The following is a 25,279-nucleotide window of genomic DNA, read 5'->3' as shown; positions in this document are numbered from 1 at the left end:
CAGAAGCGTTTTGTGCCCTTGACAATCTTCTCCTATTTCTTAAACAAAGATGGTACAAATAAAAGGTTCTTTCATTTTAGAGGAATTTTGTAGAGATCGTAAATTAAGGCTTAGACAGATAAACAATTTAAATCCAGTATGCTTTGTAGTGGAACTATGCCCCAGAGTGCACTATGTACTAAGACCCAGAGCATGCTTAATGCAACAGTAGTCAGGGCCTTTGCTGATTTACTGCCATATGTGCCAGACCCATGAGGATCTCCTAATGCGGGGAGAGGGGCTGAGTGTGGAGCTTGCTGGGGTGGGTCAGAGGGAACCAACAAGGGACTGGGAGGTGGCAGCTGTCCAGTGTGAGGAAATGGAATATTTAGGGAGAAACCAGATGGAGCGAGGATCTCTCTTCCTGTCTTGCTTCTCTCTCAATTTGGGGAAGTCTCTCTCTGCATTACTGCATGACAAAAAATTTGGCAGTTGTGGTGACTACTGTATGAGGAGACTGCTAAAAATATTAAGCTTCCAGCAGATGAAAAAGCAATAGGATATGAGCTACCTAATCAGCTTTCTACACCTCTCACCTCTACAGATTGAAGTACTTAACTGTATACTATTCATTAAGTAAAATCCCACTGCTGAATTCTGTTTACCAGGTAGAGAGACCTTTTTTTTGTCACTGTTTCAATTAATTGGTGCTTCCTGTGCACATGGAAAGAATCACTAAGCTCTGATTCATCGTAGCGAGTCCCCCCGCTGTTGTGGATAATAGTGGAGTGGGGGTGGGTATGGCTGACTAATATGCCTTTAAATTCCATTTGGGTTAGAAGCTCTTAAGGTATAATGATTTTTTAGGTACTCTGTCATGTGTCACAATGTCACATCACATAAGGTAAATATGAGTCATGTAATCCAGTTTGATACATTGCCATTAGAGTAAGCTGAAGGGGATTTTTTGTGCAGTAAAATACCCCATGTGAAGTGTTTTTTCCCTGCATTTTAGCGTTTCTGGCGGGAATGTTTGCAGGAGTGCAACCAATCCTTCCTGTTTAGCCTGAGACAGAAGAATCTCAAGAGCCTCTTTGGAGTCCCTTGACATGGCTGAGCATGGCACAGTTAAAACATCTACTGAAAGCAGTGTGAAAGTGGCAAGTTTTGACCCTCAGGAAGACAAAAAATACGGCTATTTTAAGAGAGAGAACCTCTTAAATCCCTCTGGTAAACAGCAGGAGTTGCAGTCTGTCAGTGTCTGAGAGTCTCTGAAATCTGCTGAACCATTTGGCACTGCCTCAGAGTTGGAAATGTTTTTTCTTCTTCGTATGATAATAGGAAAAGGGGAGATTTTGTTGGGGTTCTTGTCTTTTTGCTTTGTATTTTCTGATTTTGTTTTGTATTTAACATCAAGGAGACACCTTGCAGTAGTAAGAAACAGTCCCATATAGACATTTTTCCTACTTTTGCTTGCCAGGTAAACACAGTGATTTGGTGTTCTAGCTAACAGGAGGTAAATAGGGAAATGAGGAGGCATTTCAACAATCAGGTCACTGCTATTTCTTACAAGTGGTGGCTAAAATAAATGAAGAAAAAAAAAAAAAGCTGTTGCATAAACTCCTGGAACAATAGATTGCTATTTCCTCACCCATTTCGGTGGGGGTGGAGTTGCTGAGATGGAGCCGATTACCCAGGCTGCAGGGCAGTGTAGCATTGCACAAATAGCCGAGCACAGGCTGTGCTTTCCAAGGAGAGCCTTTGGATTGTTTAGAGTCCACCAGGAAGTCAACTCTACCCTGGTTTCCGATGCGATTCAATAGGCTATTTTCCAGAGATGTCTGGAGCCAGAATAAAGCCTGTCTGATAGGCCCGTCGAGAATATTCCCATGATTATAAAACCACAGAGGGACAACTTGTTTTTGGGAGGTGCACTGACAACTAATGACAAAACAGTCTATGCATTATCAAGCAGATATTGTGTTCTTGAATAAAGGACTGATAATGCCTGGGCGCACAGGGCTGCTTTCTGCTCGCAGCTATAAACAGACGACTACTACAGACTTCAAATAGCTACATGTATCTTGGAGGAGAAACTCAAAGTTTTTCCTCTGAGGTGTACATTCTTCATTACTAATTCTCTCTGGGCCCTTCAAAACTCACTTCTGCAATGCATTCAGTTCTTTGAGCTGGGCTGTAGCCTCATGCACCTCCAAGAAGGGATAAAGCGTAAAGAGCTTTGGCTTTTAAACTGTTACTAGATCCAGTTACAGCAGAGAGGATGGTACTTGTCCTTCTGGCACTGGGCTTCCCCTTCCCACATACTTCCCCCATAACAGCAGGAGAAGCTAGTGAGGCATCAGTGCTCTGGACCCTGCCCCTTCTCACAAATGCCTTTGTCACACAGGGTGGTCGCAGCCTCCTGTCTCCCTTGCTGTCCTGCCCTGGAAATTCATACTGACCTCCGAATATCTGGGATATTCGTGACTGAGCTTTTCTTCTTTCCCCTGGTGTTTATTTCTTTGGTCTATAATGCTTCCTGCTAGCTACATGTTATTGCAGTCAAAAAGGCTTTTCAGATATGAATGCCTAGCCCTTGCCTGGAGTGAACTTTTACAGCAGTCATTGTCATAGAGGCATCTGGATGTGAATAGATCCATCCGACTCAAGTGTAAGCACTCCTAGTCCCTTTCACTTTGTTCACCTATGTAGTTCCACTAACTACTGCTCATTAAGTGTTCTTCCTTTGGACCCAGGCTAATGGAATGAGTCCAAATATGTCACCTATTTTCCTTGAGGAGGTATTAATGTATCCTGAAATCCTACTCCTTTCCCTCTCTAGGCACAAAAGAACTTAGCAACTGCAGGAGTATTTTGGTTCTCCTGTACACAATGGCTGAGAGAGGGACGAGGATACAGGAACACTTAGGAACACTTCATCCTGAGAATAGCATTCCATGGTATTTTGCAATGATGCTGAACAGGAAGAACAAGGATATTCAGTTCATCTGGCTATTTTGGAGACAGTCTTCCTTGCAGGGGGATGGACCAGGATTAGTTAGGTAGCTGGAATATGAACTGGTATCTGTGAAATAACTTGAGGAACTATTGGCCACAAATAAAACTATTCTAAATTTCAAGTCTTGTCAAGGACATATGTGCAACTCCCACTCTGAATAGTGTTTATGGAAGGAAAATAAGGATCTGGGGCACTCATGTTCTTTATTGAGCATGATGCTGAATACAGGGCAAAGAAAAAATCCTGCACCAGCTAAAGCAAATGACACAATTCTGATAGACTGACAGAAGATGATATTGCACTCACTGTTTAACTTTTCCTCATCTTCTATCCTTTTTACCAAATTACTTTGCAGCAAAAAGTTAGACTGTTTCACACTGTCAGTTTTTAATTGGTGGAATTTGATCAGCACTAATATCAGTTCCAAGGACTGTTGATAGGAGTTTGTCAAGCAACTTGTCTGTTGCTTCTGCCAAGCACTTTTTACAGGGGGAGAAGAGAACCTGTTTCTGCTCTCACTGAAAGAGTGGAAATCAGAGCAGTTCTCCTGAAATCAACTTACTGTCTGTTGCAAAGATGATCAGTAGCAGAGAAAGAGTGGCTTTTAAAGAGACTGCTGGTGTATGGGCAACACAAAGCTGCACATTGTGACACTTCTAAAGAAAAAGAGGCGAGAGATTCAATGGTTGCTTTAAGGATCTCACAGCTGGACTGCTAAGGTAGGAAACATAAGTAATGTATCATGTCAGTCTTACAGGAGTGGAGAAAAGATGCTTCTCTCCCTGCACAGAGAAGCTGAGATGCTGCAGTACTTTTTCTAATCCATGCACATAATATATGGTATTCGTGAGCTTCAGCCTAAAATAAATAAATAAATGCAGTGTGCTGCAGTGTGTGTGTGTTTGTGTTTGGATTACAAAAGAATTTTAGATGCATATTTTCTGCCAGCACACCACCTTGCTGCTGTGCAGCTTGACTGACTTCAGAGTATTTAAAGGGGAAAAATAAAAAGGTTGCTTAAGGGTTTAAAGATTAATAAGCATGGCAAAATCTTCCATAACTAGGCAACAGTTTCAGGCCTTGGTGCTCACATGTCCTTTCTGATTCTTTTTTATAATCTTATTTCACTGCAGATGGGTGTGGGGTGGAACAACAGTGTATGATGTCAGGACAGAAATTATCAGTAGAAATTAGTCACACTTTCAGTGTTTTCATGAAGTAACCATTTCCGTGCTCCAACAGAAGAGTCCTGTGCTGTTATTTCCATGGCACAATGATGAGCAATCCCAGCTGAGGTGTTCTGAGTGATGGAGATATACAAACTCGAAGGGAAGTACCGTTGGGTTTTTGGGGGGAGGTTTCAGGATAAGCAGTGTGTTCCAAGTAATATCTCTCACTAAGGCATTTGGATCTTCTGTTATTTGAGAACAGAAAGGACTCCTCTTTCCTTTTATCAGTTGTACGTATGGGCTTGCATAGATATGCAAGCACACATACACGCTTCTGTCTCGTACATTTGCTGACCCGTCATGTACTCTACAATTAAGATGCTTCACTCCTGAATTACCGGATGTCACTTCGACAGTCTTCCAGCATATCTCTGTTTTCATTCAGAAGAGCAGTAATTCCTTAGAACTGTCAAAAACAAACAACTTGGCTTTTATGATTTTCTGTTTTGAATGAGGGAACTGTTTGCTAAAATTCAAATGTGCTTTTGATCTTTTTTTATGAAAATACAAAATTTCTAAAATGGAAAAATTAAACATTGCCTCAAACAATCCCTTATTGCATGTTTTTCAGAGTTTTGTATTAAAGAAGTTTGCTTTTATTAAACAAATACAAACAGCCACATTGAAGAGGCATAATACTAGTACTTGGTTTGTGTCTGGGAATGCTAAGATTAATTCTGTTCAGGATTTAACAAACATCCACCTTCAAAGATATCAGTCTGTTTGAACTCAATTTAATCTACAGTAAGTGTACAGGGCTAATGCATATGGAAGAAATGGCTGTACTTCTCCATATCTAAAATGGTATAATATACAAAGGCCAAGTAGCTTTTATGTTGGCCAATATTTTGAAATATTCAGTTGCCAATCAAAAATGTCACAGAAATCATGTCCTAAAGAGATCTAAGTCTTTGTAGTCAGTTGGACTCAAGATAGTGAATGGGAGGTGTAGTTTCTGGATCTGGCTAGAGTTAGGTATATGTTCGTGTTGGAAATACGAATACTAAAGTACTCTTAAGAAGAGATAAGATAGAAAATATGGCTTGAAGGTTAAATGAAAAGCAATGTGTTAATTTCCCTCAGACTGACCTTAAAGGTCTGTCAGAAGTATATAGAAAGTCTCCTAATGGAGGGAACGGTTGCACAGGGAGAGAAGAAGAATTAATAAATTTGCTACATTGATGCAAATTGGGTATGTTCTACCAAAATAATACTTCTTGGGTAATTTTTTTTTTCATCAGGGTGATTAAGCCAAATCCTGACATTATCCCATGCAGTGTAGCTCTGCAGGGATTGACAGAACAACTGTATTTGGGCCCTTGTATTTGAGCATATATTATGATGAAATTTGGGGGGTTGGGCAATGTATGTGGCATAGCCACTGAAAAGCCCTTGCATTAGAGAGAAAAGAGCTCTGATTTCATGAGGAAGGTGGGGTTGAAAGCAATGTTTTCTGCAGAAGAAGGTGTGCAAACAAATCTATTGTGGGAATGGCAAATGGCACCCAGGAGGAGGTGGGGTAGGCAGTGGGGCTGCAGGCGGAGGCAGGATGTTCTGCAGTCAGCGCTGAATTCCCTGTGGGTCCTGTGGAGGTGCAAGGGGATTCCACAGCAGCCTGAGCAACTTCTGCAACCTCTTCTGCCAGCTATTTAATGCAAGTTTGGTTTATGTAGGGATTTTTACCAGCTCCTTTTGTGCAACTTGCATACCTTGTATAGGTTCAAGTTTCACTTGCATCCATACTGTATCCAGATGGCATGGATAAACTGTCCAAACCTACATCCTGTTCTGCACAGTAATTAAGATCCATAGCAGCTTAGCTGAGCATGCTGGTTGCCTGGCTCCTAGCTCCTACCACTTTCTCAGCATCACTGTCTGTTCATAAAGGGGAACAGCTCTATTAGAAGGTACCTTTCCTTAATTGAGGGTGAAGTGTCCCAGCCACAAAGGAAGGCTGCTACTCTGCAGAGGCTCTGTCTCCAGAGCTAGATTATTCAGTAGAGCCTTGGTTCCTAGATTTTTATCTTTTTTTTTAAACTTTTAAATCCTGGACTTATTCAAGAAGCTCAAAGTATTAGGAAAATGCTTCATGTTTCAGCAAATGTACAAGAGGTTCAGGGAACTGGCTACCACATTAAACAGTTACCCTGTGGCCTGCACTGTAAATGAAGAGGAATAACAGTGGTTATTGAAACTTGTTCTACTTTGTCACAGAGCTACTGGAGCTGCCTGAGCAGCATTGCTTGCTTTTTGGAAACCCTAGAGGAGAATATGACCTAGGAACAATCATACCTCTGTAGTCCAATTGTTCCTATGCTTGGGAAAAAAAAAAAGTGAAAGGAAAAAGTGATCAGGGTAGCAATATTGTACAATGTGGCAATGTTTTCAAGTTACTCAGAAAGTCTATATACTGTTACATTGCTTTCAGACACAATAAAAGGCCAGTTATTAATCCTGCAATTACCCAGCCTTATCACTGCTATACACACAGGCTGACTGTGGCTGGACTTCTAGATGATATTGTTTTCATTACGGTGACCAAAGCAAAATTTAATTAGAGACCCATCTCTCAAATGGACAAGTAAAAAATATAAGGATTAGGAAATTAATCCTAATACTTAATTACATTAAGGTATTTTGCTGTTCTGGATGGGGAATTTTTTTGATACTCTGGGCAACTCTCTTCTATCAATTCACTCTTTAGTGGCTGCAAAGCATGATTATGGGGATGGGGGAAATGCTGTTCACAACATTAAAAAGCATATCCTTCCTGTCAGCTCTGAGCATGGAACAGGAATATCTAATCAAAAGGGTTTGCTCTGGATCGTATCAGTTCCTGACCGCAAACTCTAAATCCACATTATAGGAGCAAGGCAAAATGATCTACAGGTAACAGAAATGGAAAAAATGAATTGATAGGGAGATCAGACTGTGACTAAATGGAAGCAGGGAGGCTGAAAGGCAGCATTTTAATAAGGAAGGCTTTTGTACGGTTTTCAGGTACAATTGGGCAGATTTGTATAAAACAAAATTTCATCCTGGAGACCATTTAAATTTCATTGATAAGAATGCGCTTCATTGCTTCATTTAGAAGCTTCCACTATGGCTTTTTTTCCCCATTTATATAAAAATAAGAACCATCTGTAAGGAAAAACAGGAAGAAAAAAAACCCAAAAACAACAAAAAACCCACAACTTGTTTGTGTGACTGCTTTGCTGCTGTTGTTTGGATTTCTAGGAAACAGATGCATGTTTTTCATTTGGGGAAAGCATACATCTGTTTTGCCAAATTCTCTCCAGAAACCCTTAATTTTCCAGTAAGAGCTTATTCAATTACATTTGAAAATAAGAAACTTTCCCTCCATCATCTGTGTGCACACAGACATGTGTTACAAGGAAAAATGGTCATTTTGACACAGTGAGTAATTGTTTTCTCAGCAAATCCATAAGTTTGCAGAATGCTATATAATAATTTAGGTTAGAAGAAGGAAAGAGAAGGTAGCAACAAATTTACTTCTGTAATCTGTGAAAGGATATCTGCACAGTTGGAGCTGTTAGAGTCTCCTATTGAAGTGGCACACAATTTAACAAGGCTGAAACCAATAAGATTGTATAAATTCTTGTGTAAGGTTTAATAAAGATGAAATTCCTGTCTACAAATTTCTTAAACCATTCAATGGAATTCTATAACAGGGACATTATTCTCTTTTACATTCTATGGGATGGTTTAAATTATTTTATAGGGAGGTTATCATTCTCTGCTAAATTTACGGGTCTTCCCCAGAAGGGGAGAAGGGGAAGTAATTTTATGTCTTCTGAATGTTAGTCTACTTTGGGATCTACTTCAAAAAATTACATGGTGTATTTTTCAATTGCTTCTTGTTTTGAAAAGAAACAAGTACTACATCATAACTTGTAATAGCATGTGACTCATGTTCATGTGTACCCATTTCAGGGTTTGGATTAAAGTATCTTCCATTAAGGTATCTTCCTTTGGCTAGGGGATTTTTATCTTCAGCATAGAAATAGAAGATGAAAAAAAATGCATAGTCAGTAGTTAAATCTTCGTGCAGAAGGAATCTAAGAGTACATCAAGAAGAGTAAACCTATTAACTTGTTCCCCTTCAGGGAGGAGATCCTACAGTAGTGATGCATTTTGGAAATAAATTTGAAGCAGGTGGACAGAGCAGCAGGAGAGCAGTATCAGGCTAATACAGCAGGGGGGCAACACCAGCCAGTTAGAAAAAAATGAATCGCATGGACTGTAGGGGACTGCGTATTAGAATTGCCAAGCTGAATATTTCCTACTGCATATCCTAAATAAATTAGACCTGCACAGAAATATGGGCAATGATAGCTCCCCACATGGCACAAATAGCAATGGAAATGAAAGCTGCCCATGTGTGCTCCGGTAAAGCTCTGAATGTTCAGGTGGGGTGTCACTTCAGTCCCATTTAAACCTGTCACCGTGAGCTAGGCCTGTGGATAGATGTAAATGTCCCCGTTGGTATTTTTTAATGATATTGCTGGTATTGTCTACACAGCAGTGAATTTCTTTCACTGTGACAAATACAGCTCACTCTGCTTTATATTCCTCTCTAAAGCCAGTACTGGTGCCACGTGGTGGTGTGGGACTGGTGGGAGATGAGAGCCCAGCAGGGAGGTCAGGGCTTCCTGAAGGAGTGGTGGGGAGGGAGAGACATCCCCGGATAAACTAGAGAGCAGGAGAACTGTACTGAGCTCCTGCCCCTGCGTGTCCAGTCAAGCCACGCTGCAGCCTCCAGGCATGCTTACCCAGGTCAAGACAGGGAGTTTATGTTTTCCCTTGAGCAGTGGACACAAGCAGCTGCCTTGAGTTAAAAGCGAACGCTCAAGCGGCAATATAGGACTGGGAACTCTTGTGCAGTGCCAGCCTAACCACTAACATTTCAGAAAGGGGTAGAAGAGATGGCTTTAAGCCACTCTGCTATGGACTTTTAAAATAACCTGGCCTTGAGCATGCTACCCAGGATGCCACATGGAGCAGGACAGGTCCAGTCATCCTTAGCCTTTACCTTGCCAGAATAGACCCCGACTCCCTTGATTTGTCACACTAGCTAGTGTGTGGCTGCTTGCATTAAAGTCCATTACCTTGTTCATTTATCCATGCCTCTGCTGCTCTGCTTCTGGAGGTCTGTGCTGTTGGCTGGTGCTCCTTGCGCAGCTGTTGGCAGTAACTCTGCCTGGATGTTGCCCACCTGCTTGTCTGTCCATAGATGCCTGATATTTCACCTGCTGTCACTCTGGCTATATCTTTTCTTTCTTCTGTGGCAGCTGGCCTGGTTGCGGGTTGATTTGTTGCATGCAGTGCTTTTCCTCCCCTGACTGCATACCTTAGGCTACAAATTACACTCTGAATTTTCCATTCCACAAGGGTGCAAAGCAAAGCCTGTTGAATGCAGCAGAAATCTCCTGCTGACTTCAATGAGACACCGAATCATATCCTAAATCACTGATGCTATGGAGTTCACCATAGAGTTTAGCTCTTTGCTCAAAATACTGCACGTCTGGGAATAGTTTCCAGAGAATTATATTTTCCTAGAAATGTCCCTGCTCCCTTATAGAAGTTTCTTAACATTTCTGCTTCTAGGCCGCTCCTTCTCTTCTTTTAAGTACCAGTCCCGAGAATGTGTCTTTAACAATTTCAGCCTGACGAATGTTCCTCATAAAGTGTCTTTGTCTGCATTTTGCTTTGCCATTTTTCCAGTGCAAACAGTTTCCTGCTGCTGAAGAAAGTGCTCTTCCAAGGAACACATCCTTCCTTTAGTCTCCTGGGAATGGATCCGATTTTATTGAAAGAGGGAAGTTCTCTGTTGGACCTTTTAAAAGAGTTGCTGGAGTTTCCAGACATCCCTGGGGCTCCTTGGTCCTCCCAGTAGATTTCACAAATCAATGAGGCACTCAGCATTTTTTACTCTCTCCTCTTTATTTCACTGCTTCACAGAAGAGCTTGAGATACTGGGACAGTGTCCACAACTAAGCCCCTAGTGGGTAGAGGTCCATTAACAGTATTTCTTAAATAATTACAGTGTTCTATTACGCAGTCTTGTACCATGTGTGCCTTTGTAGTGGCTGCCTTGTGAAATTCTTTCCGCTTTAATTAGTGGAGTGTCAACATTTGTCTTCTAACCATGGCTGTAGAAGAAGTTTAACACTGTTATAAAACATCATCTGAAAACTGACAGGTATTTTAGTCTAGAACTGTGTTTCTCAACTTCATTGTGATGAGTTTGCTGTGATTAGGTTAGAGGAGAAAGCAAGAGGGACATCATACAGATTCAGGTATTTGTTTTCTATTTCAATAAAGAAAAGAATATATGACCAAAGTTAATCCATTACAACATCAGCCTTGGAGCTTTTGGGATGTGTCCCATCAAGGCTGGAGGAAGGCAGAAATAGGATGCCAGGATGGAGCCTCAGGACATGTGTTGGGGGCTATCCGGCCAAATAGGTGGGGTAGAACAGCTTTGTGATGCTGATGCCGTGCACACACCCCAGCTCCTCCTGCATTGCAGCACCACAGGCCACGCAGAAAGCAACACCACTTACATTGCACTCTCAATTTTGAGGATGTTGCTTCCCAGCAGTCTCCATTTTCAGACCACCTAAGCAATAAAATAACTTGCCTAAATAGAAAAGGGCAAGTCTCACTTGCAAATAATTGTAATGAAGTTTGAGACTTTCAGTTCTTACAAGTAAGAAAATTTCTAGCAATTGAATATAAACAGAGGTGATCTATGCTAAATCAATTTTATGTTCGTAAAAGTCACGCATCATTAAACTTCCAGCAAAAAATGACATGGGTTTTTGGCTTCTGCTCTGCTATCTGCTTCATTTCTTTTGGGGGACACACCTTGCCTCAAGGTCATGACTTATAGAGATTTTTCAAGGGACTGGTGCTGATTCTCATTCTTGAGGTCTGGTGGCCAAAATGTTCCCAATGTGTCAATATTAATTATGATGCTGAAATAGATGAGGTTTGGTTTGGGGTTTTTTTCTGGTTGAGTGGTTGGTTTGGGTTTTTTTTTTTGCACTGCGAGGTTTTGCTGGTATGTTTACTAATTTAAAAAATGTGATGATGAATATAGTGTCAGATAACAGCCTCAACTGATACCCTCTTTTTAAGATAGGAAGCACATAAAAAAATGAAGCTTCTACAGGTATGCTATTGAAAAGCTGATCTAGAGAGTAAAGTACCTACAGGATGGATTAACTGTTGCTCCGTATCTAAAAACAGGCTTGCACTGTTCCTAATTACAGGAGGTTCTGCAGAGTGTGTGACTTCCTTCACAGGTTAAACAGTTTGAATATATTGCCTCAGGAGCAAAGGGTCAGTTCTGCCAGTTTTGTGAAAGACAGTTGTTGGGAATCCTGTGGACACAAGCTCTAGTTCATCCATGCCAGTCAGGAGAGAAATTTGGTGGTATACTCCCAAGACTACACTAAGGAATTAGGATGAAGATGAAGGAGTTAAAAACAGAATTTATGAAGCTAAAAACAACAACAAAAACCCCAAACAGGTTAAGTTGGACCTATTCCTTTTCAAAGAGCTCCTAAAATGGGTGATTGAGGGATAGAAAACCAAAGTCCTTTTCTTCAGCTATAGATTGACTTTATCACTGGAAAAACATACAAAGTTCACTGTAACTGGAGTCAGGTTAAAAATAATTGATATGTGTATGCTAATATGGAAATCAGGCTTTCTGAAACTATTCTTTTTAAAAAACAAAACTCCTCCAAAAATATTTATTCAATACTTTAGGAAAAATATGGGATTCTAAATTCTAAAATATGGAATTCTAAAAAAAAAAATATTCTAATGTAAACAGCTTCAAAGGCTGTTTTAACCAGTAAGGTTAGATATCCCCCTTGTTTTCTAGATATTCCCCCAATAACAAGAGAAGAAAACAGAGGTCCAGTACAATGGCTGATGAATGAGAAAGAAAATCAAAAGTAGGGCAACAAGACTTATGCACAATTGATGAAAAATTTACCTGCTTCACCTGACACTTCGCTATTGACTTTTTATAATGTGGAAAACAATCATAACAGAAATAGTAATATACAGTATCAGTAACTGAAAGCAGCACAAATTGAGTGCAAACAACATGAAAAGAGAAAGTCACCAGTCCAGTTAGTCAATAAAGATCAAAATTTTCAAGGACCATGCTTGAATCACTGTTATTAATCAGGCTCCCAATTTACAACAGATGATATTGTGCAGCCAGTGATTGATAATCCTTTCGGGCGTAATGTCGGTTCTTCCTTGAACCATGAAGACACAGTTTGTGTGTGTTTGAGAACTCATAGATTGGTGAGCTCCACAGTTCACCAGCTGCCCAAATTACTTTCTGTTGAAAAAAGTGCTTTTATTTGGGGGAGGGGAGAAGAGGAACCAATTTGTAAAATTTCTCTGTGTTTTTTTTTTTTTGTTAAGGTATGGAGGTGAATTTGCAACACTTTGAACATAAACATAAAAGCTATTAGAAGCAATTGTTCTGTAATAAAACATGATGTTGCTAGAGCACAAACATCTGCCACTCATGCAGACATCATCCTGTAAACCCATCTAACTCCATTTTCCTTTCTGATTGTATCAGGGTAGCTTGCGGCATGACAGTGATTTGAGTGACAGACGTCCAACCTGGAACAGTGCTATGCATACTTATGTTTGTTTACAGGGCCTCATCAGTCCTGAAAGATGTAAATTTTAAAATTTGCTTTTACTGAGAAAAAGAACCATGAGGAAAAGGTGGTTACCTTGGAACACAGAGTCAAAGTTATTGTAGGGCTCTGGTTTTCATAAAAATTTTACCAAGTTTTGAAATTGACTTTTTGATTTTCTAATGAAAAAGAGCATGAATAATTTAAATGTAGAGCGTGTTTTCTGTATTAGAACCATACTATAACAATACAACGGAAGAGACAACACTCAAGACACAGCTTAACTTAATCCTCTTCTTCCTAGACTTTGATTACAATCTTCAAAACAGCTATAGAACCTCTATATTAAATGCAGAATTTCCCTATCTTCCTATTTAAATTATTGTTAGATTTCTGGAATGCAAACTTAATAAATTTAATCGATGAGATTTTAATTTTTGTATGTGTCCTTAGCACTGTAATGAAAATTGGCTAATTATTTAACACTTCTGGATGCAGAGCACTGGAGACTTTTGCATTTCAAGATATTAAAAACCCTTTCTATGTAAAATGTTTTTCAGTTTTTCTGTTACGCGTCTACTATAACAAATCAATTCCCAATTCTGACATGCTTGTGAAGAATCAGACAGTTTTGTTTATGGTATGGGCATGACAATCTGAATACTTACACTTCCATTTCAGTCCTGTTTGACCATATCTGTAGTTTCTTTGCAGTGTACCAGATGTAATGGGTCACGTATCCTGTACAAACAAAGCTTTCTGCCCTGAGATCTGCGATGTAGGCGAAATATGGTCCCTCGCCAATAAAACCATGCTCTCTCTTTAATGATACCAATCTGTAAGTTGGCATTTTGCATTATGTGCTTATTTGTCAAGCAGTAAATTGATTTGTTCGAGTGAGAAGGAGAATAATGTGCAACCTAATAATCTTGAACTACTGTAGTGTATGACAGAAAGGTTTAGGTGCTTATTTTCCAAAGGCCATGCTCTCATTTCAAATCTGTGCTCCTTGACCTGAAATAAAAAAGAAGGGGAAAGAAAGGTAATTTCTACCCAATCATTGTTTCCCTATCCTGGGTCCTCTGATCTGATGTCCATCAGGCAATCAGCACAGTCAGCTGACTTCTTTCAAAACTGCATCCATTTTCTCTTTCTTGTTCATGGCTTTCTGCAGACGTAACCTGTGAAGACCAAAGAAAGGTAGGTGAAGTGTTGGTGAATATCTTGGGAAGGATCTCTGGATGGAGTTTTCTACAAGGCGGGAGAGAAAACTGTCTTGATTAAAGTTACTAGGGAAAAAGTTAACTGAATGATAGTAATATTCAATTGGGTTTTAACTGTCAGTTTTAAAGAAGAGATGCAATCTTTATACACTGAGGCAGAATATTTCATCATAAACATTTGTCCAGGATACTGGACCAACAAATATTCATAACTGACTATACTTTTTTCTGATAACCACTGATTCTGTGATAACAATGTTCCTTTTCACAGAAATAAAAAGCTTCTGTCTTGAACAGTTTTTCATTGTGAAGCCTGTGTTACCTTAAATCAGGTACTAAATGACTAGTGTCTGAACTTTCCATAGTAATAATAAAACAGCCTTCCCCAGTGGCTTCCTCCTCCCCAGATCTCCCTGATTTATGGCCAATTCTGGAGTGCAGGTTTCTGTCATGTCTATTACTTATTTTATTTCTTTTATGTTATTGTTACTGTTGTGATAGAGCACGGAGTATCTTGTTGGGAACCCTATGAGCACTGGTTAAAAAAAGAAAAGACTGTCCTTTCATTGGCAAGCTTAACATTTTTCCATCCAAAGATAGAAACTGCGTGAGGAAAACTAAAACCATTTCAAGAAATAACAACATAATAGTGAAATGATTATGCTTCCCATCAGAGAGGTAGCCCAAAATGTGAAAATGTCATCAAGTATCTTGGGAAGGACATTTTTTTGAAATTACAGCCACATCTGCACTTCAGCCAACAGAACTGGCAAAATGAGAGGTACTCTGACTCTGTACAGAGAAAAATGGAGGTCTGTTAAATATCTTCTAGTCTGAGGGGGGAACTATGGAACTGCAATTTCGTGATTGAATTAAACTGTTCCATTTCCTAATTTTATCACGGGCTTTGTCAGAGGAATGGCTAAATGTCTGCTTATTAGTCCTGATCTCAAGCTTTATCTCAGGAGACTTTTATCATAATGAGTGTTAATTCTATGAAATTAATTGAGAGGTTGTTATTTTCATCTCTAAATGGTGTGTATTTTTGATTGACTGGTCAATGACAAGTCTCTTCTCATTTTCCACTATAATAAGGCTATACAAAGGAAAAGAAGTGGAATAGTTGGCCAATTAAGTTATACAATAATGACAAGGTCAGGCCAAAGAGAGTACATTGTGGTAGTTTACAAATTACTAAGACATTTGGGTTTTTCATGTTCCTGACAGAAATTGTAATGAAAATAGAAAGTGACACATGAATCCATTAATGTGACAGCACAATAAAAGGGAGGAGAAATAATTTTAAGCATACAAGTATACATCAAAATAATTTGAAGGGATCAGAGACAAACCCACAAGAGAATTCTAACTCTTCCAAAATAAGATGATAAACCACAGAAAATATATATTTCCCATTTTCTCCTAAATCCATGTCTTTTGCAGTTAGTTTCCTGTATTTCAGGAAAGTTTTCCCTTGCTTTATCTCTTCGATCTGCCCTATCTCTGAGTAAGAGCTTTGAGTCATGCAAAGATGATTGTATTCATTGAAATCTTGTGATGTTGGTGTAATGAATTTGTGTTGCTTTGCCAAGGAAAAAGCAGCTCTCATCATCAAAAATGTGTGAAGCTGTGCCAGTAAAAAGTGACATGTTTATAAATAAGGAACAATGTAGTCATATTGAACCTATGCCTGCGAACATCCTGCATATTACATCATTCTGGTTGAACTGCTTTACCCAATAGTCTTATGGGACTCATTTGTTCAAAAAGAAAGAGCAGGGCTCCTATCTTAAAGTTTAGCAGAAATAAAAAAGCTTGGAGGAGATTTTTACCACTAGCTGTTTCCAGTGTTTCCTGTGGCTAAGGTACAATCATACATTCTGTTAAACAACAATCATGAAGGGTTTGTTCTGTTCTACCTTTATAAAACCAGAAAATAAGATATTTCATCTGAACATGTTATTCAAATTATGTATATGACCTCTTCAAACATTGTGGGTACTCTGGGTTTTCTAACAATAGAATTAGTATTGTCCACTATCCTGTACCATACCTGCATAGAAAGCTCATGTGAACAGATGACAATGATCTAGCCATAATGTATTAAGTGCATGGTCAAAGAAGGAAGAAAGTGGGCTTCATGCTGACTTTCCCCGAGATCCTTGCTTCAAATGAAGATGATCCCTAAACCACATAGGAAACAGATCTTTTAAAGTACGCTGCATGGGAGAGATCCTTCTGAGCCTGCTCTGCTATACCAGCACAATTCACTCTGCACCTGCCCAAAGCCTTTCTTTTGGGCCCACCCTGCAATGTTCCCAATGACTGTGGGCGGCATAGCACTGCCTACATCAAAGAAATCTCCAGCTGTCCTGTTAAAATAGCTCTTCATTCTCTTGGCACTGATGGCACAGTACAAAGGAGACAGCCAGGGTCAAACTTCAATACTGTGTTGAAGAATATTCTCACACTGATGCTCAGCTTATACAAGTACAGCAGCCTTATCCAAGGACCTTAGATTATTTTCCAAAACCAGAGCAAAACAAACTTTTTCATTTGCAGATCTTGACTCCATCTGATGCAACTAGGTGCTGGCCAAGGTCGAGTTCCCAAAGAAGGGATCTCTTACGTCTGTTCTTGCCAGGGAATCTGCATGGTCTTGCACACCACATGGCCACTGTGCCAACAGCCAGTTGTTTTCTGAATACTCTAGACTGATATAACCATTTTCACAGCATCATTGCTCTCTTTTGATGCCTTATGTAAATGTGATGAATTAGGCTTGCTGCTACTGTTGCAGTGGTTTAAAATAATAGAATACACAGCTTTCTGCAAGCTGAGTCTGTAACACATCCCATGGAAACTGACACATTAGGGTGTCAGGGTTCAGACTGTTCAGTTATCTCCTGTTCTTGTGATAGCAAATTTTGTGGGATTTTGACACCTTGCCTTTCAGTCTCTCTCTCACTCTCATCCTTTCTTGCCTTGTGGGAATGAAGAAGAAACTTTCCATCCTATGTCTCTGAGCAGATCACAGCAGATCTCTGAGTGGTTCCCTCAAGACAGCTCGTGAGTTCTCTGGTAAAGGAAGAATGACATAATGTGCATTTTTTCCCTCGTTTAATATTAAAAAAGCAATACATCTCTTTATATATCATCAGCAAAATTCATTGTCTTCATCCAAATTTTGTGTGTCTTTTCACAGAAGGCAGTTGGTACCCTCAGTATTTGATAAATCTGTTCTTTTAGAAAATGGTGTCTTTGTCTTTCATTATGAATTTTAGGACCTGATCAGGGTAAAGTTCATCAAGCATCAGAAAAGTTTACAGCTGCAATAAGTCTAATTTTTTTCACCTAGGAAATTTCTGGGAGGTTTTAAAAGATGCATGGTAAGTTCTGGTCTCTGGACCATAGAATAGTTGAGGTGGGCAGGGACCTCTGGAGATCATCTAGTGCAAACACCTGCCCAAAGGAGGGTCAGCTAGAGCTGGTAGCTCAGGGCATCATCAGTTAGATTTTGAATATCTGTAAGGATGGAGACCCCCTAACCCTTTCTGAGCAACCTGTTCCTACATTTGATCGCCTGCACAGGAAATAGAGGGGTTTTCTTATGTTTGAATGGAATTTCCAGTATTTCAGTTTATGCCCATCACCTCTTGTCCTGTCGTTGGGGACCACGGAGAACAGTCGTCTTTACTCCCTCCCATCAGGTATTTACACACATTGGTTAAGTCCCCCAAGTCCACTTTTCTCCAGGCTGAACAGCCCCAGCTCTCAGTGTATATTCATACAGCAGGTGCCCCAGTCCATCAATCAACTTCATGGCTCTTTGCTGATATTTATTAATGTTAGGGATCTATGTGTTGCCAAATTAGAGACCAGTTAAGATCACATCCCAGGCATGTTTGTCTTTGGAGAGAAACGGACATCCCTGGAGCTTTTTAGATTGCAGAGGATGGAATTTCTACATTGGAATGGGAAAATTTTTCTGCGAACAATTTCCATGTAAATGCTGTTCTCAGAAAACCACGATCTATACTCTCATAAATGAATTCACCCATGCTTTCCCCAGAGTAGAGAGGCACAGATCAGGTAATATTTTTACCAATAGCTTATTTGTTTGTATTTTAGAAGAAAGCACTTTCCCCTCCAAACAGTAGAAGAATAAAAGATGGATCGCAAAGTCAGCCTGCAGGGGTAAAGTAAGCTTCAGCTGACAAAAGAGTTGGTTTGCAGTGTTCCTAAGCCATATACTGATGGCAATAATGATCTGTCACAACTTATATCTTCAGAGTAATTTCCCCCATACTCATCCAGATGTCAGGAACCTAACACAGAAAAAGAAGGTGTGAGTAGAACAGTAGATGGCAGAATCACTTACACAACCCAAGTTTTCAAACCCTTAAGTCTTCCTGCTGAACACTGCCCTCTTGTAAGCATTCTTTGAATTATTTTTTCATAAATAATCTTAGATGCTTACTGAATACTCAGTTGTGTTTTCACATCTAAAGGACTGCAGTAAAGAATATTTTTCTCCCAGGCAAGGTTGATAAAGAATACAAAAAGGCAGCGCATCTCAAGTCTCTGTCACTGCTGGCTTCTTGAGCATGAGCTGATGCAAACCATGGACTTTGAAGATACAGTGGTTGAATCTGTGCAGAGTGGAGGGAAAAGATGCTGGAATTCTATAGCCTAACATTGTCCTTCACAGTGACTAACACAGGACGTAAAAATTCACCATGAATGAGAACTCATGGTTAAATGTGTTAAAGTTGTTTTTTTCTCTGAAATGTGTTTTATTGGATTTTGTTTATAAATAATAACATAATACAGCATAAAACAATGTTGCAAGCCAGTGTCACTGTATAGTGTGAAGTATAATTGATGCACTGTGACAGAGAAGGCAAAAAGTATGCCCAAGGATAAATTTCTCACTATATTGACTAACAGGACAGGAAAAGCCATGGAAAAAACTGGAAACACTGCTTACAATAGATATTTTATTTATATTCAAATATGCTGCCATTTTTGTACTCTCACTAAGCCTAACACACACAATATTTGCGAAAACATCTGTTTCTCCCATCCTTCAGCTTAGTATTCTTCATTGCTATTTTCTTGTCCCCTGTACAATCAGTAATTTTAATTATTTCCATTATCATGTACTCAGCTAAGAGTTTAGTTTCAGTAGATTAGACTGAATCCAGTTTGCCTTCATTATTTTCTATTTGTTCCACTTATTGCAAATTGTTCTCTTTGGCTGTTATTATTTTCCATTAAGTTCTTTGAATTCTATGAATCCTTTCTTGGAATACCCAGCAATGCACGTATTTAAACTAAGTTTGTTTTCACTAGTTATTCTATGCCTTTAGTTTTCACTGAAAAAAACACAGCCCAAATGACAACGTGGTTTAATTCCTCTATTCTGAAAACTAATACCCAGTAGCTATTTTCCTTAAACATCACTGGGGGGAGGGAGTTGCCTACCTTCCTCATGCAACTGTTCCAATATCTTTTTTTTTTTTCCTCCTCTGCCACAATAGAATTTCTTAACATTGGAGACAATGCCTTTTTTTTTTTTTGACATCCTTATGCAAAGTTTACATATGCATTACCTACCTCTTGCTTACAAAGGGGCATAAGCCTGAAGAAATTCATCTGGTTCCCTTAGCAGGCAAAAGCAGATGTGGGGCTCAGCCATAAGCCCTGCTCCAAAAGGCAACAGAAGACCCTCAAGCAAAGCAATATCCCTTTTGAGCCCACCACGTGGCATGCCCAATAAACAATGTAAAAACAGCTGTGGATCTTCTACTTTTCCCCAGGTATGTGAGATACACAAACCTTTGATCCTGTCTGTGGTTGTCCTCTTCCCTTACGTGACTGTTTTCTGAGTGCTGGTAGCTGAATTGCTGTGTCTATACAGCCTGTTCCGTCTGCTCTTGAAGTACAGTGGGCCTCTATGCACCTGCTGCCTACCTGCAAAAGTCTCTGTCTCGGCAAACTTTCTAGATTTCTAGATCTTGATGTCTCACCCTCTTGAACTAGTCTAAGACAAGGGTCCTGGCAGTCCCCCTGCATCATAAAATGTAGCCATAACTCACAGCCTAAGCAGGAGTCTCTCCAGACCAGGTTGCATTCACATGAGAGCTGGTTCCTCAAATCAGACTTCTATAAACAAATTACTCCACGAACTATTGCAACTCCCTTGCCAATCCTATAAAAGATCAAAATTCCCAGCTTAGCTGCCATGTTTTTTTCTTAGCATAACTGACTTCTTTCAGTCTCTTTATCACAAGCTTTACATCTACTATTTAAAACAGAATTTCAACTACACAGGTTGTTTGCTTATAAAATACATTTTCCAAAGATGGATCCAGGAAGGCTTTGGTGATTAAATACTGGGTCATTGCTTATTCTTGTTCTCTAAGCACTGAAACTTTCTGTGAGGTACAGCACCCGTTGTCATAGCTGTCGTGGATTTCTTGCATCCCATATAATAGTAATTTAATCTCTGTAATAAGAAATAACAGGAAAAGATGCAATATATGTACACTCAGTCTAAGAAACTCCTCAGGAATAATCGGTTTCAGTGATTAAAGGAGTTGAAAGAGTGCAATAGCAATTCGTAGCTTTGCATTGCTTTGCAGTAAAGACAGCATTGATTGGCTGGGGTTAGCACTGCACAAGTCATCTCGGGTAGATAAATAATGAATGTCACCATTAAAAAAATATCTTCTGTGTGACAGTCAACAAAGTATGAATGGAAATTCAGTGTAATAAAAATGGAAGAGAGCAGATTCAAGAGCAGAGAGGCATTTCCATGCAGATATTGCTAATCTTTTGATGTGAGGTAATTTCAAGCAACACGTACTGGGTGTGCCAGTAATGATTCAACTCAGTCCTTTTCCTGTCACACTGCAGAATGAGGTCATTGGAAGCAAGGAATGGACAAATGACAAAACTTCCCTGCAAATACCAGTGAATCTTGATTATACTTTCAGCTCAAGGCACATTCAAACTTGTCAATGGGCTGAGTCCTTGAAGGCGGGTTGGCTGCTGCAGACACATGCAGAACTGCCCAGTGGTTGCTGTGAGGTGTGCAGGGGAAAGCACCAAATGCCACACATCAGCATCTTGTTCATACATATGTAGAGTAAATATACACGTTTTTATGCCTGTTTGAGATATCTTAGCATCGCATTGACATTCAGTAATTAACGTTAAGAAGAATCTCTAAAATTTGGAAACAGTGTTCTTTTTCAGATATAATACTTTGCTGGTTCAAAAGCACACGACGGTCATTTTTTCTGATCCTACTCTTCCTCCTTGAAGGTCCGCTGTTACTGTTTCTTTTTAATCATCTGCATCTATTGGCTTAAAAGCTAAACATTGGTCTTTAATATATAATATCTAACATCAAAATTCATAACTAATTGCAACATTACAACATAATCATAACGTAGCAAGAACTGGCAAATTTGCATTAATCAGATCAGGTCAGTGTTGTATAGCTGTAAGCAAAACTCACATCACTTCTCGCAGGAATTACTGCTTTGTTGGCAGCAGCTTGCACGCAAGAAAAACTGATCGGTACATGTTTGTTTTAGCCAGGCATGCCGTCGCACTGCAATCAAGCGTGCTGCTAAAAAGAAGTAGATGGGTCAGTGTTGTCTGAAGGACCAGGCATAAACATTAACCTGCAAATTTCCTAAGTGAGTCAAAACAGCTTGTGATGGGCTAATTTACAAATGTGAGTTTCTGACAAGACATTCAATTTATGTCCCATAAACCGTGCCACTTGGCAAGAAGAGAAATAGATGAGAAAGGGCAGGAGGGAGTGTTTAAGTTTCCATGTCTCTTTAAAGGGGAGGAAAGGGCAATTTAACTTTGAGAGTGTGCTAAGAGGGTTAATTCAGGAGAAGTTCTGCAATTTATTCTCGTTCTCTGTAATGTTGGACCTTAGGGCTTAATGTAATGGAATGTGATTTAGAGTTCTGAATGTGCTAATTTTGTAATTCAGGTGTCCTGTGGAGAGGCTGTGTTCATGCCAGCTGTCTGGGGAATTAAATGCAGCTGATTTGTGTTGGGGAAAATGTGTGGTTTGCTTCAGGCCAAAATTGTTGTAAAATTTAAACCAATGTATTTTTCTCTCTCCTTAATTTAAAGTATGGGATACAGGTGGGCCTGAGGGAATTACCAAGGGCTCCCATGTACTTCCTGGTGTTTAGTATAGAAAATTCTCATATTGTTAAATTATAGAACTTGATAACCAGCGTAAACCAGTTTTATTTACAATATTGCTTTTCTGTTTTCCTTTGCTTTTTCCTTGCTTTGTGTGTTCCATGTTCATCAAACACTAATTACAGTAGGATTTTAAGTTTCATGCTCTCTGCAAGCATGAGATGTCGATCTAATGGCCAATTTCTTCAGAAGAAATTCTTGTGTTAAGTATCAGTTTGATTTTCTACCGTCATAGGGATCTGGGGTGGGAAAATGGTTTCCATAATATTCTCGAGTCAAACTGAAGCTTTGTCAATATTGCTGTGAAATTGTGAGCTAACAGCGCCTGCCTACCATAAGGGGTATGCTCAAGTGTTAGCTCAACAAAGCAAGCCAAGTTTGCCAGGTGAATAACACAGACCTGAATTATTTATTTATTTCAAAACATATCCTCGGGATATTACAAAATGTGGTTCTGAGAAATAAAGGACCATGTCTTCAGCTTATGTAAATCAGAGCTGCTCCGTTTGCTTCAGTGAAACCGCGCTGATTTATGCCAGCTAAAGAGCTGGACCACTGTTCCTTAGGCTATAAAAATGCTTGTTGCTTTACAAATGGCTCTGCATCTAAATGGCATTATCACACCATAACACCTGACCTGAGAGGTGAAATTGGTTACTTTTATTGAAATAAAAACAATTATATTTCTATCTTTACTGGTTTCCTTCAGCTGCCTTGGGAAAACATTTTAAGAAACCAGGAAGGTGAAGTTGTCTTTTCATACATTCTTGCAAGAGTACTGCCTTTTTGAAATACAGTGAAGACTTCTTAAATAGAAATGCTGGTGGTTAGCAAATGAAAGGTGCCTGGTTTGTTTTTTCCTCCACCTCCATCTTAGTCCCTTTACCATGTCCTTTTGGAGATAAATGTAGGTCAGTTACTTCAGGTCTCTTAATATTAAAAACAAAATGCTGGGAGGACAGAAAACTCAAAGATGCTAAAAGCAAAGCACAGTGAATAAAAGGATTTACCCAAACCAGCTTGTGGAAGTATGCCAATTCAGCCATTCCACACGTGATACCTACGTACATCAGCACAACGTTTTCAGATCCATGTGCTTTTGGGTATGAATATTCTGTATTTGATGGTTTTGCTAGAGGGGAGATGGAGTCTGCAGAAAATCTAAAGGAAGCAGTGTGCAGAAGTGAAGTATGTGCTTCAAAGTAAAATTAAAATCAGTTTCTGTTATACACAGAATAGATACAAGCTGATGTTATTTTGTTCTGTTTAAGCATGGCTTAAAATATTTTCCTCACAAAATCATTTTGAGAATGCTAGTGTATATGTGGTGTGAAAATGTGGGTACACACTAATATTCCGCTAATATCTGATAGATAAAATTTCATTTCTAAAAGGGCAATGCCTGACCCCATGATACAAACAGCTTGTTTCAGAGTGGATAAAATGGAAGATGAAAGTTGCCCTTAATGGAAATCAAAATTGTTTAAACTTGCAAAATGATCATGCTCTGACTTGACCATACTTCAAAGCTTTGCATGTTGATACATTTAGTTCCTGCCTTTATTTTTATTCAAAGTTCAACAACCTTGTGATAATTCATCTACTTCCTTCTATATTGCCCATGAATGTTGAACTTAGTTTTGGTTTAAAGTAATCTGGATGTAATCCTCTTGTTGCCGCTTCCTAGTTAAATTATCTAGTTAATAGATAAAGCAGGTAACTGGTGCAAGCCTTGCTCATCCTTATGGGCACTTCTTTCGCAACTTGGAGCCTCACACTTTTTTTTTTTTTTTTGGCTGAAACGTTTTTCTTCCAAAGCTGCAGATTCAACCCAAATATTTGGCAAACTCATTTTTTGTATTCAGAGAAGAGGAGAATTCTAAGAAAGCTGTATAATTTCACTTTGAAAATAAAATATTCTAGTGTTCTGTAGGGGAAAAAATCTTTATTTTAAAAAAAAAAAAAGAAAATTCAGAATAAGAAATGCTATTTCAATAGAAACAAAATGCTTTGTTCACTCTCTAGTGATTTATTTGACTTTTTTACTCATAAATATACAGGCTTGGCCAATAAAATAAGAATTTCGGTGGGTTTTTTTTAAATCAATAAGAAAAAGCAGTTCTTTCCAAAGCTTAAACATAACCAAACTCTCTTCACATGTCACATTTGTAATGAAGTGAGAAGTGAGAAGACTGTCAATCAACTGCTATTGGATAAAAGCTTACCTACATGATTACGGGAAAATTAGCCATTAAAATAGTAACGCTAAATCACTTTAAGAATGTATTGTGGATACTTGTATTAAAAATTAAATTGGAGTTAATTTTATTTGATTTCCTTCATAATATGATAACACTTTGTTATGCCACTTTCTACTGTAATCCTAACAGACCTTCTAAATGGGCAAAGAAATATGCTGTAGGAAGTGGTACTGGTTATTCAATGAGCATCACTTCAGTATTTGGTTATCATTAAATTAAAGACACAGGAAAGTATTTGGGATAATAAGTTATTGAATGTGAATCAATGCAAAATGTGTGAAATTGAGGTCTTGACCACTTTGCATGAAAGTATGTCCAGACTATATCTCCTAACTGCTATTGCCGTTTCCACTGGAGAATAATCTTCCCACCAGATTACCTTTTAGCAGGTTGTTCCTGCGTTTCACACCAGGGACAGTTTTATTTCAGTTTGTAATTATCCATTCCTTGTTTGTTTGAATAAGTGAAGTAATGTTTGTAAGTCATTCAGGTGCCTTCAGGGGAAAGTAGCTACAGAAGTACAAACTCTTATTTATCTTCTTCCAAGATGGACACTGGGTGTCATGACAAAACAATCCGATAAAAGAAAAAAATGGCCATTCTGGCATGTGAGTTCATCAGAATA

Source organism: Accipiter gentilis, chromosome 8 (assembly GCF_929443795.1).
Source record: "Accipiter gentilis chromosome 8, bAccGen1.1, whole genome shotgun sequence".
NCBI lineage: Eukaryota > Metazoa > Chordata > Aves > Accipitriformes > Accipitridae > Astur > Astur gentilis.
This window is presented reverse-complemented; position numbering follows the sequence as displayed.